This window comes from Epinephelus fuscoguttatus, linkage group LG12 (genome assembly GCF_011397635.1).
Source record: "Epinephelus fuscoguttatus linkage group LG12, E.fuscoguttatus.final_Chr_v1".
NCBI classification, from domain to species: Eukaryota; Metazoa; Chordata; class Actinopteri; order Perciformes; family Serranidae; genus Epinephelus; species Epinephelus fuscoguttatus.
The window spans coordinates 12229568-12244066 of record NC_064763.1 but is presented as its reverse complement, the minus strand read 5'-3'; the positions used below and the strand labels follow the sequence as shown (position 1 = coordinate 12244066).

At 40.1% G+C, this 14499-nt stretch overlaps 1 protein-coding gene across 2 annotated transcripts in view; it reads right to left on the bottom strand.

The window, feature by feature from the left end:
* The window catches only part of ppm1e (protein phosphatase, Mg2+/Mn2+ dependent, 1E), a 78127-nt gene that overhangs the window by 62821 nt on the left and 807 nt on the right, over positions 1–14499 (bottom strand). The window lies entirely within an intron of this gene.

Genomic DNA, 14499 nt, shown 5'->3' with positions numbered 1-14499 from the left:
AATTTGGCACAAATGTTCACTTGGAAAAATGCACTGATCAGATTTTGGTGGTCAGTGGTCAAGGTCACTGTAACCTTGTATTTGTCTCATTCCCATGAACGCAATACTGCATTAAGTCCTGAAGGGAGTTTCCTAAGATTTGGTACAAACTTTCACTTGGACTCAACGATGAACTGATTAGAATTAGATGATCAGGTGGTTAGGTGGTTAGGTAAGTCAAAGTCACTGTAGCCTCGCCTGTTACATTCTGGTGAACATGATATCTCAAGGGATTTTTTTCAAATTTGGCTCAAACATCTACTTGGACTCAACAACAGGTCAGTGTGACCTTGTATACGTCTCATTCTCGTGAAAGTGATATATCAAGAACACCTTAAGGGAAATTCCTCAAATTTGGCACAAACATTCACTTGGACTCAACAATGAGGTGAATAGAATTTGGTGCACAAAGGTCGAGGTCACTGTGACCTTCCATCCATCTCATTCTTGTGAACACAATACCTCATGTAGTCCTTAAGGCAGTTTCCTCAAATTTAGTACACATTCACAATGAACTGATTAGAATTTGATGTTCAGAGGTCAAAGGTCAAGGTCAGCGTGATCTTATAAATCATGTTTTTGGGCATAACTCCAGAATTCATTCACTAATTCTGACAAAACTTCACACAAAAGTCTAACAGGATAAAACGATAAAGTGATGACATTTTGTATCCAAAAGGTCAAAGGTCAACTTCACTGTGACATCATAATTTTCTATAAAAACACTTTTTTGGTCATTACTCAGTGTCATATCTCAGAGACAGAAGGGGAGACATTTGGTCAGATAATTTTATAGCTCTTCTCTGCTACCGAGGCGAGGATGTGTGTAAAGCATCCATGTTTTCACAGACATGGATGTAAACTGTAAGAAACTTGACTGGTTGGCAGATGCACACAACCATAAAGTGGAGGCTCTAGATTTTTTTCAATTTTCAATTTATTTTTATTTTATTTATTTATTTTTTTTTTTTTGCGAAGCACTTAAAAGTGAAAACCTTCAACGGTGTTAAATGTCTCAAAAATGAGGTGCAACAGCAGTAATGGCAGCATCTTCTCTGCTCTGCCTACAACCCAGATTTGTCTATATATGTCTGCTTGTTTTATTCACACGGCAGCATAATTTTAATCATGCTTGGGAGGAAAGCCTTCACACACACACACACACACACACACACACTTGAGATCATGCTGTGTTCAGGGGGAGTCGACTGCATCCTCTTCTGTTTAGATGTGACTCCCAGCTGCCTGGAGGAAAATGGATTAAAACCTAACTGGCGTCATTTTAACACACACACACACACACACACACACACACACACACACACACACACACACAAGCTCCGTCCACACCCCCAAACTCGTTCGAGCACACCAAGTGCTTCACCCACCCCCTATTAACATGCTCACACACACACACACACACACACACACACACACACACACTTACCTCAGTACTCACACACACAGTGGTGGAGGAAGTACTCAGATCCTTTACTGCAGAAGTCTATTATTAGCCAACCCAGAGACAAATGCTCTTGTCCTGCATTGGTGATGAATCACCAGAGCTGCTGCCTCCAACTATCATTACACTCACAGCTGTCAGATAAATGTAGTCCAGAAAAAGCATGTATTTATAATGTGTTTTGGCCATCAACCCAGAACTTTACTGCATTACGTTCATGCACACACAGCTTGATATCCTTGATCCTCTGCTTCAAGACACAGCAAAAGTTCTCATCCATGAACCTCTGAGGCCTGTTGGGAATAGAATGATTTTATGCATTTTACTATCAGTTGTGTTTCACTATATAAGTTTTGATGTGTGAACAATGAGAATTCTAAGATGATCAACAATCTGTCAGTGTCACTGCCGCGTTTATCTGAACTTACCTCAGTACTCTTACAGACAGTGGTGGAGGAAGTACTCAGATCCTTTACTGAAATAAAAGTACCAATATTACACTGTAAAAATGCTCTTGTCCTGCATTGTAAATGTGACTTAAGTAAATCTCAAAGTAGAAAAATGGCCCCTGCCATGGTTAAGGTAACTAGTAAAGAAAGCTGTCAGATAAATGTAGTCCAGAAAAACATTCAGTATTTATAATGTGTTTTGGTTTTCTAGCCCAGAACTTTACTGCATTAGTTCATGCACACATGCCAGCTTGATATCCTTGATAAACCTCATACAGGTTGGATTTGAGCTTTGATCGGGCCCAGAAAATTCAGGCCCGACCCAGGCCCCCTGGAACGCTGCTTGGCCTTGCTTCCAATTTTTTCCAGTGGCTACTTGCAGCTGCTGCAAGTGAATGCAAACTATTAGACCCGGCACAATGAACGTTCTGCTGCTCTGTCTCTGCCACAAATAAATAAGTGTGAGGGAAACCCTGTTTGGACATATGCCCTCTCCGACTGAATGTTGAACACATCCCAACAATTGTTATATGCCGTATAAATTAAACAGAGATTAGGTTTGCAGCAGTATGAGATTTTCACGGTACGATAAGCATCTCGGGAAATTTTGTGGTTAGACAGTATCACAGTATTACAGAATTTATATTATTATCACTATCAGTCAGAATGACCCTCAAAGGAATGAAAACAGAAGGGTTATTGTTGGTTGATCAAACGTTTTTTTGTTTTTTTTTTAACTATAATTAAATCTTGAAACCATTTTGTAAATGGAGGTTTCTGTAAAAAGTCTTCCCTTTGAAAATAACTAAAATAAAGGGGAGATTTAACATCCAGATGTATTTTTTTTTTCCAGTATATCATAGATAAGCAAATGTACACAACATGTTAACCATCAACTGTTAAATCACAGTTTACCTTAAAGGGCCAGTGTGTAATATTTGGCATGGTTTATTGTCAAATCTGAATCTGAATCTGAATATTCTACCCATTAATATGTTTATATAAGTGTATAATCGCTATAAAATAAAATTTGTTTGGTTTTCGTAGCCTTATAATTATGCTTTTCTTTGCTAGCAAGGGCTTTGCTTTAGAGAGGTCACCATCTTGCGCTGCCATGTATGTAAGGCAGCCCGAGCGGACAATCCAGCCAGCCAGAGAACGCGTTTTGCGTGTATAAATGAACAAATGAAGACAGCGGAAGGAAGGAAGAAGGAGGAGGAAACAGCAGAGAGTGTTAGTAGTTTGTCGATGGAGAGTAGTGAAAAGTTTTTTTAGTTATAAAGTTTGCGAATGGACCACACTTACCACGCAACAGGAGAGAATGAACCGGAACCGTCATCTGCGAGGAAAAGAAGACGCAGCTTCACTCCTTGTGATGCACTCTCTGCAGCGCTTTTCCTCCTGATGATATATCTCCCCAACAATGGTAGCAGTAGCACGGAATCCCTTTCTGTGCAGCAAAATGGGAACGGAGGATTCAGCCTCTCACCCGCTCAGCATCCAACACATGGAGTTCCTCATCTGTATGCTCCGGCTCAAACAGGTATGGCTCTGGATCTGTGTCCGCTATAAGAAACTCTTCAAAATCGCGTTCAAAGTCATCCATTGCAGCTACTATAGTCCGGAGATATTGCTAGGCTAAATAAACAGCTGAGCTCTGTTTACCGGCTACGCTGTCAGTCAGTGTGCGGGCTGGAGATTGGTGGAGCAGAGAGGGGAGGGGGTCCCCGCTAGGTACTGTAAGTGACTATGTGTGTATGAAGTGTGTGTGTTACGCTAGAAGAGTCAGAGTTTGGGACGGAGTCTTTTACCCCCTGGAGTGTTACCGGAGTTTTTGGAGTTCTCAAATAAACTGGCCTTTTTCCCGAACGCTACTCTGTTCTCCTGCTCGTGAGGGATTCATTACAACATCGTAACGTGGCTTAGATTTCTAAATAAACATTCACCTCGTCGCTAGATAGACCAACTCCTGAAAAACTCGTGCGCAAGGTCCCTACGAGGCCACTGTCATTTACCCGACGGGAGGGGTGAGCGAGTGAACCCTGCAATCTAGAATTTGACCACTGATGTCACTGTTTTCAACCCATTTTACACACTGGCCCTTTAAAACTGGTATATTGCTGCAACCCTAATAATGATTATATGACTTGATGGCAACAGCCCCTACATTATTCATGACATTACACAGACATAAGCTCAGCATTTAAACACACACACAAAAAAACAATGATAATAAAGACAAAATGAAAGTGGAGTAAACACAACAGATTCAAGCACAAGGGAATTTTGGTAAAATCACAGCCTGGCACAGCCTGTAACAAGTGGGTCGGGTCCAGTCCTGTTCGGACAGAGAATCAAAGCTCTGCTGGGGATACAGTATGTGTCATTCTCTGACTCTCTCCCTTCACTACCTGTCATCTCTCCACTGTGTCTCTCTAAAGACAAAAAACTTGTGTTAAATTAAAAGGGGTTGTAGAAAAATGTGTATTTATTTTACAATACTCAGCCCAGCATTTGATGCACTTGTTTGCAACATTGCCCTCATTTAATAAGACAAGCCGACAGATTAAAGTTAGAAAGCATTTTCTGATGGCTGACAAATGTAAGCCATATTTTCCAACTCTATTGAGCCAAAATAAGCAGCAGATGACCCAAAGTGCAGCTCACACTGGCTCTGGTGGCGTCTGAAGCTCTGATAAAGAAGTCTGACTGAAACATGGCCTGCTGCTGCTGCTGCTGCTGCTGCCTGCAGTATTCAGACCGACTACAAAAACACCATTATTACTCTGTGCAAGGACGCCTGTGCTGTTGCCATGACAACTGATGTACTGTATATGTAAAGAAGAGTCAAGCACACGCACACACACACAGATCAGACCTTGTGGACATGTACCTTGCCACTGCAGGCTGAGAGCTCAGAGAACACCAGCTTTAACTGGCAGCAGGCAGCCATGTTAATGGGAGCATAAGTGATACATTAGATCGTGTAACAGCACTTGAATGAGAGTTGATACATGATCTGTGTTCCCTGTAACTGCTGTACCGAGGGAAGGAGTCTGTCTGAGTTTGACTCCATCCAAAATGCTGTAGCAGCTCCCTTCAACTCATTAAAACACTCTGAGATGACAGCAGTCAAATCTGTGAGATCAGCTGCTGAAGTGATGGAATCAGATCCTGCAGCTTCGTCTGCGAGTCAGTCAACGTGTTTGTTCCTTCAGTACAAATGTCCAAGTCCGTTTTCTGATTTTACACTGCCATGGTTAAGTTTTGCTGAGGCTTTGACACAAAAATACTTGCTTTGGTTGGAAAACATCATGTTTCAGGTAAAATACCTACTATAACTGAGATATTTTGGCCACTTGGGTGCAGCAGAAACGACACGGCATCATCTTTTCTGTTGATATGATGAACTCCTTAGCAAACACTTGCGGTTTTCCACATTCAGAAGTTACAGAGCAACATGATCATTTATCTGGAGTCATATTTGTGTCCACCTGATGAATGTACTTCTAATATTTGCTCTTTTTTAGCTCTATTTTTGGTCTCCACCAACACCTGAGGGATATAATTAGCTTTTTAGCTGCTAAATTCTCCACTGTGTTTATTAGCTTGTCTCTAAGGTCTGTGTCCTCCAAACCATTTTTTTTCCCCAACTGAAAACACCGGGCGCTCCTCAGAAAACACCCAACTGGGAGTGTTTTGGAACACCACTCTCTTGGGTGAAAGTAGGTGTTTGCTGGACCCATCAACCACCCCTCCTGCCCACCCCATTCGGACATTGGCCTCCTTAACTTTGTCCTGCCGCATTTCCCCCTGACACTGCTGGTGCCGTTAAACTCTAACGGCAACTGGCTGTGTATTATGCCGATGTTAAAGGATGCCTTTTTTCGTTGGTTTCTGACGGTGCAAGTCACTGCCCAAGAACTGGATTTCAATTACTTCGGAGTGAGACCGGGCTCTTTTCACAGCTTAATAGAGGAACACTTGTCTTTTCAATGAAGTCGTGGGCTATAAAACCAAAGCAATGAGCTTAAAGAAGCGGAAATGCTCTGTAGAGCTTAGGGGAACTGCAGAGTAAGGTGATAGCTGGTCTCTGACTGTCTGTCTGCAGTTTACTGCTGAGCGGGTATTGTACAGTGAGTTTTTCAGTTTTTCCTCTCTGAAAACTATGCTATGAGAGCCATGACAGTGAACCAAAACAGTAAACTTGTGGGTCAGTCAGATAAACAATGAGCTGAAAGTCACTACAAAGTTCCTCAGACAGACCAAGGCGACGGTCAGCCGTCAGTCAGTGTCAGTGAGTCTCACCCTAGTTTTTGCAGTGTGTGTCCCACTGTTGGCACTAGTTGGCCCTTGTCAGCCTTGTTGGCTTTTTTTAAGCTGATTCAGTGTGTTGAATTGGCGTTGGTGACAGCTGAGTGAATAACATTACTTTGATTGGCCATTCAGGTCAGTGCGCAAGAAGAGAAACAGAAGTAAGCAAAGTAAACACATAGCTGAAGTCAAGAGGGAGTGAGACCAAAACTAAGTTGTTACCGAAAGTAAAATTATTTTTTCTTTAGTTATTGAGCTCTTTAGCAGAAATATTTCCTGATGGTTTGTGTTATTGTTCACTGGCGCACAGTCAATATGCTCTGTTCTTTCAACACTGGATTGTGCTGTCAATGTGCTAACTGGCTAAGTAGCATACTGTCGGTCTTCCAGTTTCCCTTTTTTGAATGACAATTACAGACTACTGCCATCTGCTGGTGTGGAGAGTTATTTCCTCTTACGCAGATGCAGAATGTTTGGTTGGTAGGCCATCAGCTGTGGTCTTTGTGGTGTGTTCATGTGCAACTTTTTGGCTGAGATGCAGGCGACGTGAGGCAATGCAATGGCTTGAACCACTTCTTTTACACTGTCACATTGGCTACGGTTACATGATGGCTTCTCATTCGGAATGAAATAAATCTGAATGAAATCATTCGGAATTAAAGTGTTTCCAGGTAGTTTACATGGGAAATATTCATTCTGAATGAGGGTTTACATGGGAGATCAGTTCAATCGCCTTTATTCAGGTCCGCGCAAGGTTTGGGGCAGGGAAGGTTTCTGATTGGATAGGGGGCGGGGCAGATGTTACGTGTTTACGTTTACCGGAAGAAAACACTGTAGTCCTCGCTCCGGATAACAAGATGCTTGACGACGCCATTATTAGTGCCTTTTTCGGGCGTGTTTTGCTTATATTCTTAAAGCAGCAGTACAACAACAACCTTGTTCTGCTAATGCTTCATCTGTTGAGCAGGAGAAGGGAGGTAGAAGACCGTGCTGTGGTGAATGGAAACCGGTGAGTGCAACGAGTCCGACTGCTCTATCTCAGCCCGTTGCTATGCAGCCCCTTGCTATGCGCGCTATATACGTCATTGCACCAGAAGGGCAAGGAAACGAGCATGCGCAAAAAGACCGGAATGAACTTAAAGAGGAATGAGTGTATACATGCACACAAAATTCTTTCATTCGGAATGACAAATGGAATAAACAACCCCCTTTAATCGGATTTAATTTTCGGAATGACCGTTTACATGACCACTTTTAATCGGAATGGCCGTTCATTCCGATTAAAAGTGGAATTAAACTGTCCATGTAAACGTACTGATTGTTATTAGAAATATACTGATTAAAGCCACTTTAAGAATGTATTATGCAGGAAATGTCTGTTACTGTTTGTGAACAGTATTGCAAGTGAAAGATAAAGCCAATCCCAGATTCACTCCACTTGGTGTTTCGCCTCGCTTTATTTGCGTCTTTTTGGCGCTGTGTCCGCATTTTTCATAGCTCTGTCTTGGAGGTTTGCTGCTTACAGTCAGCACCTAGTCGCCTCGTTTTTATGAAGTCCTGACCTCACATGCTCGCAACGTCTCGAACACAGAAAAATAAGAAGATAACATAGGCAGAGGGCAGAGTTTCTGGAGATAAATACACCACCGCACATAGTTGGTCATAAGTGATAACTGAGGTGGATTACCTTTTTTTATTTATTTATTTATTGTAGGAAAATCCTGCATAGTATATATTTAAGTTTGGGGAAACATTATGTTTTGGGTTAAAATAACTACTTTGTTCAGGATCAGTAATAATCACACTCATGGATAAAAGAAACCAACATTGATTGTCAGATGAAATTAGGAAAAGAACAACAATCTGCCGTGCCGTATTCTTTAATAATAACATCACTGTACAGAGTCATAGTTTGCGTGTCCCCTTGTTGTCGCTGAAATGGCTAATCCTCTTGTGTTTCTGGGGAGCATACTATGGGATATTCAGAAGATGATTCCTCCAGATTTTGTACCATTCCTGTAGCATCGTATATAAATCCACCGGCTCAGAAACTGTGTAAAGTCGTGCACATAAAGCAGCAAAACTGAGTGCCCATCTTGACCTTGCGAGCAGTTTGAACGCTCAGCTCCTGGTAGGGTCTCTTAAGATAAACTGCTCCGTGGACAGGAGCCAAAGAGTGATTCATACACTCCACCAAGCCAAATGCACTCTTTAAGATGCTACCCTGGCCAGGAGACACAGACACAGGGACATTTTACTTAGGCGGTGAGCTGCAGTTATTTTGGTAAGTTTGGCTAATGACCGTTTGACAAAGCCAGATTGGATGAAGTCCATTTTAAATGACTGTGTGGCAACCTGGTGAGGAGCAGAGCAGGAGGAGAGGCTCCAGTCTCACTGTCCACCAAATACCAACATGTTTCTGCCTTGTTTCAGCTTTGTTCAACATCAGAAGGCTTTTAGTTGTCAGGACGCCCAGACAGAAGTGAAAAAATTGTATTTTCCATTGTTGAAAGAAAGAAGTACTTAGATCCTTTAATTAATAAGGTAAAAGTAGAAATGCCACAATGTCTACTCCATCAGATGTAAAAGTCCTGCATTAGAATACAAAGTACAAAAGCATCATCAGCTTATTATATTTCAAAGTATCAGATATGTATTTTGCTAAATGGCTCCTTTTATGAAGTTAATTATTATTTTACTGCAGCAGCTGGTTGAGGTTTAGCTACTTTAAACATCTTTATACACTTAAATGTCCAGTGTGCAGGATTTAGGGGGAGGTGTTGGCAGAAATGTAATATTATATTACAAGTATGTTTTCTTTAGTGTTTAATCACCTGAAAATATGAATCATTGTGTTTTTCTTACCTTAGAATGAGCCGTTTATAGGGAGTAGGTCCTCATCTACAGAGGCTGAAATGTTGCATTGCCATGTTTCTACATTGCATATTACATTTTCATGCACAGCTAAGTGGAGCTACAGTTACAGCTCGACTAGGCCATTCAACTGGACTACTATCCTTGTCCCAGTATACAAGCACAGGAGGGGAATTGTTTTATTGACCGAAGTATGTCCAAGTCCGCTACGATAGGTGGAGATATGCACTCTCTCAGCTTGTTAGTTTTGGACATTTTTCCAGCTGACCTATTATGTCACAGACCAAAGAAGTTAGCTATGGTTAGCTAGCTGCTAACTGATACCATGGTGGACAACTTAACAGCTCTGTACATTTTGTGCAGATGAGTTGCAAGCTGGATGTAGATTTCTCCACGTTGTTACCGGCTTCTTCTTCTGTTAACATTTGATGCTATTGGACTTCCAGGTCAAAGCCTGGGTTGGAAACTGTGGAGCATGCTCAGAGCACCTTGGCCAGTTTTGGGTCTGATTGACTGTATACATGCAGGAGGAATCTAACTCCGGATCACATTATCTGGGTGCTGGTAGGCATGGAGTGAGCTTAATAAACTGTCCTGTGTTGTTTTCAGGTGTGGAAGTCAAAGAAATGTCACAATATGGCAAAGAAAGACTCGCACACAGAATAAAAAAAGATTCAGACTGAAGTCTGGACTTCAAAAATCTCTATTTTACATGTTGCAAGGCAAAGTGCAAACATTTCAGTACATGTTGAACTTTCCTTAGTGCAACTTTGAGAAATTCAATTAAGTACGATTTCAGTCATACTAACATGTTTATGTGTATTTTAAAAGTAAGTTATTTTCTCTAATGTCATGTTAACGTACTGACTGGCTCTAGTTTGGGACATTTACGTTCCCATTATTGGCCACCGTAGTTAGCAGCCCCTCTGTGACAAGCAGTTTCAGAAAAACACTATTTTTAATCTGAAACTACTTTATTGAGTGTTTTTACTGGTTTGAATCAACTGATCCATTTGTTTAAGAGAGGAAGAGAATAATTCAGCTCCCAGTGAAAACCTTCTGAACACTGAATGAATTCTAACCAGGAACGCTACACACTGCTCCTTTATTAGTTACACTTCATCTTAAACATTTTTTAAATTCCATATAACTTTTGTGTGTAAACTATTAATCTGTAATTTACAGCATACCCACCTATCAGCCAAAAATCCATTTGAATATACTAGAGAACAACCCACTTCCTCCATCTTCCTAGTAGTACACCCACCACTACACCACTGCTTACAACTGCAACATGCATTTTTCTTTGAAGCATAGTGGAGTAGAAGTACAAGGAAGCACAAAATGGAGACACTCAAGTTTCAGGGCTATTTTTTGTCAAGTGCAGTGACTGTGTGCAGCTTTCAGGAGTGTTAAGGTCACAGTGGGATGCCAGATTTGGTGCCATCATGCCTGAACAGAGAAACATACCACACCCAACCTAAAATTATAACTTATCAACACAGTAACTCTGTTTCTGGGACAAAACATTGTTTGTAAAGGATTCATGAAAAAAATATGATTTCTAAAACATTTTGATGTGCTTTCATTTTTTTATTTGCCTGTCAGAAAAAGCCTCGTTGCAGACAAGAATACACAACTTCAAACTATTAAAAAAAATGTGTTTAAAGCCTCCAAAATCTAAAACTAACAGTGCCTACTGATAACTGTCAAAATGTACTGTTATTATCGTCTTTGTTTTAAAATATATTTTTTAATTAAAATGTTGGTTCTATAAAGTTGTGTCCTAGATGTTTGTCCAATCTGTCAGATTTCTACAAAGACATAATTTATTGGGGATTAAAGAGGTTAGCTACATCACAAGGACTCTTGTCTCACTTCCTGGTTTCCAAAAAGACGGGAATGCTGCCAAAGTTCTGATATTTTTTCTGTTTTTTGATAAATTCATTAAAATAATATTGCTATTAGGTGTGTCTCAACCATAAAAGGTCAACTCTGTAGCTTCTTAATCCAAACTAAATAAGAATTAGTATTTTGATCAGTATTAAGAGGACTCTGAGCAACTTTGAAAAGTAAAATGGCTTCTCCCTTCAAGTGCTGTAAAATGAACAAACCTTACCTTACCTCTGACATTCATCATGTATGCTTTTCCAAAAAAAGGCCTATTACAAGGTCTAATAGTCAAAGCTTTGATCTTTTAAAAAGGTATTTTCCAGCCTATTTGAAGAGTAAAAATTTAAAAACCCCAAAATAAGGTTTTGTCCCAGCTCTGAAAATCGAGTGACCACTGTATCTTCTCATTGCCACTGAAGCTGGAGCGTGCACAGAGATACTGGGCTGCTGGATTAACTCATGTTCATCACAAACACTTCCTGAAACCACTTCATGTTTCTACATTTTTGTTCGTACATGGATTAAACCATTGTGTTACAGCCATTATTGTGCACTTGACACTGAAACAGGAACCTGTTCCTGTTTAAATCTGCACACATTCTGATGCTACCCATGACTGCTAATTTAGTCTCTTCAAATTAAACCGTAATTAAACAAAACTATATGCTTAGGGACTGTTTGTTATTTATGAGGGGAGAGGGGGTGGTGCATAATGGGGGAGGCATGTTGAAAAAAATTAAGCACTGGGGAAGGACTTTTTTTATTTTGGCTTAGGGGTGGAACATTATAAATTAAATGGTTGTATTTTGTATTTATGTATAAATGGAAGACATGTTTGTTGAAAATAGGAAACTTTTTTTTAAAATGGAAGACATGTTTGTTAAAAAAAATCAAACTTTTTTTTTTAAATGGAAGACATGTTTGTTAAAAATCAAACTTTTTTTCAAATGGAGGATGTGTTTGCTAAAATAAAAAAAAAATAAATGGAGTACATGTTTGTTAAAACTGAATTTATCTTTTTTTTAATGGAAGACATGTTTGTTAAAAATCAAACTTTTTTTAAATGGAGGACGTGTTTGTTAAAAAAAAAAATTAAATGGAAGACATGTTTGTTAAAATTGAAATTTTTTTATGGAGGGCATGTTTGTTAAAAAACAAACGTCTTTAAATGGAAGACGTTTCTTAAAAATCAAACTTTTTTAATGGAAGAAATGTTTGTTAAAAATCTTGCTTTAAATGAAGGACATTTTGTTAAAAAAAAAAATTAAATGGAAGACATGTTTGTTAAAATTTAATATTTTTTTCAATGGAGGACATGTTTGTTAAAAAACAAACTTTTTTAAATGGAAGACATTTCTTGAAAATCAAACTTTTTTAATGGAAGAAATGTTTATTAAAAATCAAACTTTTTTAAATGGAGGACATGTTTGTTAAAAGAAAAAATTATGGAGGACGCATTTGTTAAGAACCAAACTTTTTTTTATTTCCATGGAAGATATGAAACGATTTCCTTAAATGGAAGACGTATTTGTTAAAAATCAAAAAATTTTAATGGAATATGTGAAACGATTTCTTTAAATGAAAGACGTTTCTTAAAAATCAGACTTTTATTAATACAAGAAATGTTTGTTAAAAATGAAATGTTTTTTTAAATGGAAGATGTGTTTGTTTAAAAAAATGGCATGCATATTTTCTTTAAAATTTGCCAAAATTACACCATATATCATAGACAGCAGCTATTAAAACTGAAATTATCATTAGGTTTTCAAATATCTGGCAGTCCTCGGACACATCGTGTTCAACAAGCACTTCAGTCAGAAAAAAAAATCTCACCAAATATGAGTTTAAAAATGGTGATATCTCATCAAAATCACTTTATTTGAATATTTAGCCAAAAACAATTGCACAAACTAACCAGCATGCAGTAAAAAGCTGGGGCTTTTTCCAGATCCAGGATTTCGTCCTTGACTTTTAACTCTCAAACATCAAAGGGTACATTCTAAAAATCTAACTAATTTATGGCGGAGGGAGGGTCATGCATTTTCCACCAGTCACTCAGGGAGGCTCAAGGAAAAAACCTCTGTAGCTTCAGGAAGGGTCAAAATGAAATAACAAAAACAGTCACACCCCAGCCTCTCCCCTCCTCTGATAAATAAAGAACAGTCCCTTATATTAAACATATCAATAATGCTGCATTTCAACATCTATTCTAATTTGTTCCACAGTTTGTCATCAACAGTGAACAGGCAGCGTGTGCATGCTGTTAGCACAGAATTTGAGGGGGAGGGTAGGATAAGCTGTGCAAGATGCTGAATGCTCAATGACCTTACATTCGCCGGCCAATCAAACCTGGACGTCGTGACAAAGAGAGTATGAACGTGTGGTGAACGCTTCCTGCTCTCCAGCTCTGTAAAGACACCTGACAGCACCACTGGCTGCATGTGATCCATCCTGTCACCAACATATGCTCTCCATCCCTGCCGGAGCGCATCCTGACCCTCTGAGGTGTACACAGTGTGAGCCTATAGCAGCAATACGGGGGCCAAATCTGGCCCCTGACAGGGTGCTGGGTGGCCCCCCAACCATGAAAATTAATTGATTCACACTGGGATATTTTTTGTACTTGTGGCAGGAGAGGATCCCACAGGTCAACGCTCCAAATGACCTAAATTCCTAGAGACGCCCCTGCACACACCTGACCTGTGTGGGGCTGCTGCCTCCTGTCACTCAGCTAAAGTGGCCCCCAGCCACAGCAGCTTGAGTATCCCCAGCCTATAGGATCTATGTGCAAAACCGGCCAGTAAAAGTCATTTTCAGACATATATGCGAGCAGCAGTCCCCCTTGCCACTCAGTGCCCTAGATGAGTCCCTCCATCCTGTTTCTTCTCAGCACAGTTTCTGCACCTATTTTGGATTCAAAACCAGGCCAGGCAGCAGAGCTCAGGGCAGAGTCTCTCTGCCCACAAACTTATCTCCAACACCAGATTCTGGAGTTTAATTCATTAAAATCATGCAGAATAAAAGAGGAGCATCTCTTCTTGATCATCTGTGTGGATTCAGGTTGTTTAAATGCATCTTTCCTTAAATGGGCACAGTGAGAATTAGACACTCATACGCAAAATGTCACTAAGTGGAATTATTCAGAGAAAAAGCATAATTTCAGTCCAACAATTCCGTCTGTGTGTCGGATTTTAAGAGTGTAACGATTGAGGCTAATAACGTAACCGGTGAGGTTATTTTTAGCCTGCATGAAGATGCGCTCAGCAGTGATGGCGATGGCTTCCTCCCCCTCCTACACCATCATGACGTCGTGCTGTTACGCAAAACCAGGGGTTCACCTTTTGCGGACCTCCAGCACTGTCACAGCTGGCGTGGTGTCATTATTAAAGATACATAAATAAAAGGAAGCAGAACACAAGATACTGTGGCTTTATAACACAGATCACACAGCAACACACCACAGCCCTG